Source organism: Vollenhovia emeryi, unplaced genomic scaffold (assembly GCF_000949405.1).
Source record: "Vollenhovia emeryi isolate VEMERY1.0 unplaced genomic scaffold, V.emery_V1.0 DF939135.1, whole genome shotgun sequence".
Classification (NCBI taxonomy): Eukaryota; Metazoa; Arthropoda; class Insecta; order Hymenoptera; family Formicidae; genus Vollenhovia; species Vollenhovia emeryi.
The window spans coordinates 109,466-115,920 of record NW_011967231.1 but is presented as its reverse complement, the minus strand read 5'-3'; positions in this window follow the sequence as shown (position 1 = coordinate 115,920).

The window sequence follows — 6,455 nt, the reverse complement described above, 5'->3', positions numbered from 1 at the left end:
GTGCAAAAGGTGCAAAAGTGCAGAATCACTCCAGCATCCTCTTAAAGTTTGGCTACAAAATCGTGTAACCGCGCGGCAACGTGGCATTTCGAAAAACTTGATGAGAGTTTCTGGTAATTTTGCCGTGCATTTTACTAGTAATTATATTTCGATTGCATTTTAATAGCGAAATGTATGGTAAAATTTCAAAAACTCGTCAAGTTTTTCTAAGCGCCACGTCGTCCCACGTGATTTTTTCTCAAAACTTACCCTGAAAATTATGTAATCGTGGAACAACGCGGCAATTTGGAGAATTTTAGGAGTTTTTTGAAACTTTATCACATATTTTACTGGCAATTATGCTTAGTATACATTTTAATAATAAAATGTATGGTAAAATTTCATAAAACTCTCGGCACAGTTCTTCGAAATGCCACGATTACCTACATGATTTTTCAGGGTGAGTTTTAAGAGAAAAGTTTTATATATAATTCTATAAAGTTTCTGTAATTTTTTAATTAATAATTAATATAATTGCCGAGGTAAATAACAATAAATAAGTTTCGTCGACCTTAACTGGCACATGTTTAATAAAGTAAAATAAAATACAGTGCGACGTTTCGACCAAGAGTTTAGGTCCTTCTCAAGCACACTGTTAAAAATAATCAAGTCAATGTAATATAAAGTCAAGTAATAAAAATCCAAAGGAGGTGAGTCATAATTAAAAAAATTAACAGGCACAAAATATGCACGCTGTCGACAAAGGCCGGAGAATGACTGTTTCGTCCGAGGTAAATAGCGAGAAAACTGAGAGCAAGGAAATTCGAACAGATGGGAGACCAAAGGATGCAACCGCTCGAGCGTTAAGCCCGAATTAATCTGCTCGATTGGTGAAAAACGCTCGCAGAACATTTTAATACGCGCAACGCCGGGCCAAACGCATCGCATTTGTATCGCGTGCGTATACACATTTTCCCTTTTCGTTTTCCTTTCAGCACGATCGCATCCCGATTGCACAAAATAGTCGTCTCGAGGCGCACGGCCGCCGAGAGCAATTCGCAGTTAGGCTAATCGACGCGCCTGTAATCTATGTTCTTGTTGGCTCAACGGCCATAATAAGCCCGTGATTACCACAGTGATAATATACCACGCGTTTCCTCCGATTACTTACAACGTCCCTCATTTCGTCCCTCTTTCTCGTCCCTTTCGCACTCTTCCGCTCCGTCTTCCCTCTCTTCATGTCCCATTCTCTCTTTCTCAAGCTATTGATTTAATTTTTTGTATCGTCCGACAAGTAAAATTTAATTGCCGAGGCGGACTAAGTATTTTCACGCGCGTCCGTATCGATTCCCCAGCTTCCTGTATCTATTTCTCCACGCCTCCGTCTCGTTCCTTTTTCACCGGCGGGCCCGTCCGGCGCCGCGACGTTACAGCCTCGCCGTGCCGCTGCAATAAATTGCATATCGCTCTCATTAGGCTCGCTTTCCACCGTTTCTCATTCGCGGTGCTCGCTTTTGCCGCACGATTATTACTGGGATTAAAGCAGATTCCCGCGCGCGATATGCCCCGCGGAATAATGTTCCTGGCGTTTCCGTAGCGCGGAAACACTATTTCTTAACTTATCGGCGCGGTGTTGCGCAACGCCCGATCGTTATCGCGTATTATTACGTATTGCGTTTAAATGGCACCGGGAGCCACTCGAAATATTAATTTCGCGCTTGCCTAATTGGAACGGGATTCGCGCGGGGGCGGTTAAAAGAATTTACCGGCTCGCGGATTCGCGATTAAACTCTCCTTGTCTAATCCGCTTATTTATGAAAATAAAAAAAAACTTATTCAATCGACTGATTTATCGAAATGATCCCCGATAATCTCTCTGTATTTTCGTCCATCGGCTTGAACGGGAATTTAATTTCGTAGAATTCGTTCCATTTGCTGGAAAATTTAAGCGTTTCGCGTACAAATTAATGCGGAAGTAAAGGTATGTACAACGCACAAAATATAATTTCGCGTGTCCCGAGTGGAAATTTTGGTACTATTTATACTTTTAAGGATTATTTACACCTACTTAGCTGATCCATACACCTACGTAGACCAGCAATAACCCACTTTGATGACATTATATTTTTTTACTCCTCCCTTAAATCTTTAATTTTAAAAATTTATTTTAGTTCCTACTTAAAAGGGTCCCTACTTTAATGCTAAATTGGCTAAAGTAGAAATTTCCGACATTATCGGTTTTAAAGTAAGAGGAAATTTTGCACTTGCTATTATTGTCTTAAATCCTACAGTAGAATTAAAGGTTCAACACAGAACCAAAATTTCGACTCGGGTCCCGAGTCGAAATTTCGGCACTATTTACACTTTTAAGAATTTACACCTACTCAGCTGATCTATACACCTACATAGACCAGCAATAACCTACTTTGATGACAATATATTTTTTTACTCCTCCCTCGAATCTTTAATTCTAAAAATTTGCTTTAGTTCCTACTTACAAGGATCCCTACTTTAATGCTAAATTGGCAAAAGTAGAAATTTTCGACACTATCACTTTTAAAGTGGAAGTAAATTTTGTACTTGCAGTTCGACCTCTCTTATTGTCTCAGGTCCTACAATAGAATTAAAGGTTCAATATAGGGCGAAAATCTCGACTGGGGATTACTGTAAGTAATGAGAATCTAAAGATGGACAAAACGATCGTCGAAGTTGATGTCTTCATTTCATTGTCCCGAGCTGCATCGTCTCGTAACTGAATTTTCATTATCGAATTTCCTCTACGCTACAGGTTTATTATAATACTTCCGCTTGCTCTTAAATGGTAGAAATTTAATTCCAGATCGTATAATGCAGCCCGTAAAAATAAGCTCATTCTTAACGATTATCTATGTTTAGAGCGCCGTTACGGTTCTTTGGGCGCAAGGGTGCGCGCAAAAAACGCGGCGGTACGTCGAGTTTTAAAATTACATCCAATTTTAAAGCTGCAAAAAGTTTGCACGTGCATCGAATATTATTTAATGATTAAGCGCACATAAAAACGTATTATATTTAATAACATCGCGTACGCAAATACCTTAAATTTCAGATCAATAAAATCCAAATATTATTTAACACACAACCTTTTTGCGGTTATCAGCTATGAAACATAGTTTCGAAATAATAAAGTAGGACGTGCCAATACAAAATATATATACCCACCCACCCCCCCTCCCTTTCTCGTGATTCTCGCGTATTATTAAATACCGCGGCAAAATAAATGGCTTAGTTAGGAGCGTCTCGAGCCCGCGCCCGACTCGTTACGTAATTACACGCCGCGGTTTGCTTATTTCCCGCCGGTCCGCATACGCGCGGGCGTCTCCCGGCGCGCACGCTGAAAAACGTAACGCGGGCGAATCAATAACAGGCGGTTAATATATTTAAATCGGCAAACGCACTGAATAATCATACGCCGAATAATCAAGCCGCGCGCGTTTGCCTACCGATGTTTGTTTAACGATCGGCGCGGGGAATTTAAATTGGAAATACCGAAACTTGAAGTGTTACGGAAACGAATCTCCGGCGAGGCCGCGCCGCGCGGAAACGGACGCGAGATCGAAAGGGGTCCGGTAACAACGATCGCGTTTCAGTTCGATGGAGGTAATATCCCGCGAGAGGGGGCCGCGCGCTTTTCTCCCGACCGATGCGGTGCGGCGCGGCAAACACCAATATGTCCGGTCAACGCGGAATTGGGTTACCTGCCTGCCCGCCTGCCTGCCTGCCGCGGCCGCCCGGAGATTGCCATAACTCCGTTGTATTACCGTAATCGATTATATAAGTTCGACCTGCGTGCGTTTACGCGCCCGCGAGCGAACCGCCGCCGCGTATTCGCCACGGTGGTTTGAAGCGCGTGTGAACGAGCCTTAAGGCGAAGGAGAGACACTTTCTCTCCTCGATCCTGGTTTTACATTATCAGCGCCGATACGCCAGTCGAACACGCGTTGTGTCGAAATTACATAAACCGCGCGCGCGCGTTCAACGGTGAGGTAAAATATGAAATCCACGAACGAGAGCGCTCTGCGCGGAGAAATTTGTTTTTTCGGTTTCCGTTTCCCTTTTTTTTTTCTCGGACTACCCCTTCGACAACGCGGTGTTTCAAGAGATACTTTGCGCGTAAAATATTGATACACAGTAAAAAAAAATCGTATGTTTAAATGTCGACATTTTCTTGTGTTACCAAGATTTGATTCTAATTTTAACATGAAACAGATATAGTATGTTATTATTTTCGTAACACTTTTAACATAATAATTTGAGACTTTATGTATGTACGTCATTTAAAAATTGAATATCATTTTGAGTTCTTTTAACACAACTACCATACTTCACAAAATCAACGAAAACATGCAATATCAGCATTTCTGAAAAATTACTTCAACTATTTTAATTTTTTAATTATTTGTGCAGTAATTTAAGTAACAACGATTTTTGTTTCGAAACATTTTCTCGATTGAACAGAATTAATCGTCAATTTAATCAATACCAATAAGTCCGCAGAATGATACGCAACATGTGATAACTTGTCACCGAATAGAGTAATTTGAAATATTGGGTATAGAATTTTCAATTTCGTAGTTTTGGAACAACGAACTTTCAACGTTTGTTGTTGTCTTTTTCCCTACGCGGTATCGTGCGACGTTACGCGGGTTATTGTTGCGTGAAGGTCGCCGCGCTATCGCTCGCTCGCCGAACGTCGAGCCGGCAGGCAGTGGCGAGAGTCGCTCCGTGCGTGCTATTACTTTTGCGTTATCGGTTTCCAAGACTCGATCGCGATGAGTGTTGGGATAAAACGCTATTGATTTGTACACCTTCATCAGTAACAAGTACCGTTTCTCGATTAGTTATTAAGTTTCTACAACTTGTAATGAGAAACGAATTGCATGTTGAGGCGACGACTCTTTATCAACGCACACATAGATATTTCACGAGACTAACTCGTCTAAAATATGAACGTAAATTTCGGAGTGCTCGAAATTTCGCGCGGTCGGTGATTTTCGCGAGTGAGTGTTGTGTGAGTGCAACAAGGAAATCTGAGAGGAGGAGGAGGCCCGGGAGGCATCGGGCAACGGCGGAGAAATCGTGAGGTAAGTGTCTTACATTTTTATGTTATTTACCACTTGTGCAAAATAAAGCATCTGTTCTGTTTTTATTTTATTTATTTAAATGATTCGAACGAGGATTCGAATAAGTGTTAGAGACAAAATCATACGGTATAGTGTATAGTGTTAATTAATTAACATTTATAATTTGTCACAAAGTAACACGCAATGAATGCTATTTTAACTTGAAATTTAGAGTGGACTTTTTGGGACATGTAAAATTTTTTACTGTGTATGGAAAGCCGCAGTGTGTGCTTATATAAATAGTAGCGTTAGATTAAATTAAATTTTACCCATCGAATACCTATCGATACAAAAGAAATTGGATCTCGCGCGTTCAATAAAATTAACTGGAAAACGCCGGGGAAAAAAACCGATAATAATTTTGCGCGATCAATTCCAGAACAAACGCGATTAAAGCGCGGGCGTCTTCTTCGCGCCGGCGAGAGGCAGTTTCCGCATTTAAATGGGGGACGCGAGATCCGCGAAAGCGCGTGCACCGCGTTGCAAAATCAATGCGGACCCGCTATAAATCGTGGATCCGCGATCTCTTCCGCGATCGACGGGAGAATATCCCGATTAACGCGAGACATGGTAAATCAGCGAGCGCGTCCATAAATCCCTGTGATATATACCCACCGGAAATTATATCGACCGCGTCCCGATGCCGACTTCTAACAGCGGCGGGGCTCTCGGCAGGGACTTACAGCCAGACATCAGAAGAATACGAGCGAACCCGGTTATTCCGCATGAAATTCGTAGAGGCGTTTGACACCTTCCAATATCTGGAGAAAAGAGTAATCAACGTCGTTCGGCGAATCGACAGCAATTAAAAAAAGAACAATTTAATACACGTTGTCATAAAGTATTCTTGCTATCTCTAGACTGTTTGACACGCGTTGATTCCATCCTGGTTCCGAGATACGAGGTGCAAATTATTTCTTAAGGTGGTTATTTCGTAAAATCATTTACGTGAGAATTGTTTCAAATTATTACAGCTTATTCTATACATTAATACGTGCGAAATAAGACTAATTAAATTAAAATTGACCGTCTCAAAGTCCGTTTGTTATTATGTAATTGGATTATCTGATTATATTTAATCGAATATTTTCCTCAGTGCGTGTCCACGATGCTAGGACTTGGTCCAAGTTTTAGTCTCGAGAAATGTGTAGCCAATCAGCCTGCAGCTGTTCCATAAAAGCTGCAAGTTGATTGGCCACATTGGCTACATAAATAATTCCTTGACGCAAAATAGAGTAGCGTTCGATATCACGTGCCGATAGAAACGTTCTTTAAAGGTCTGCGTTCACGATGCTAGAACTCGGTCCAAGTTCTAGC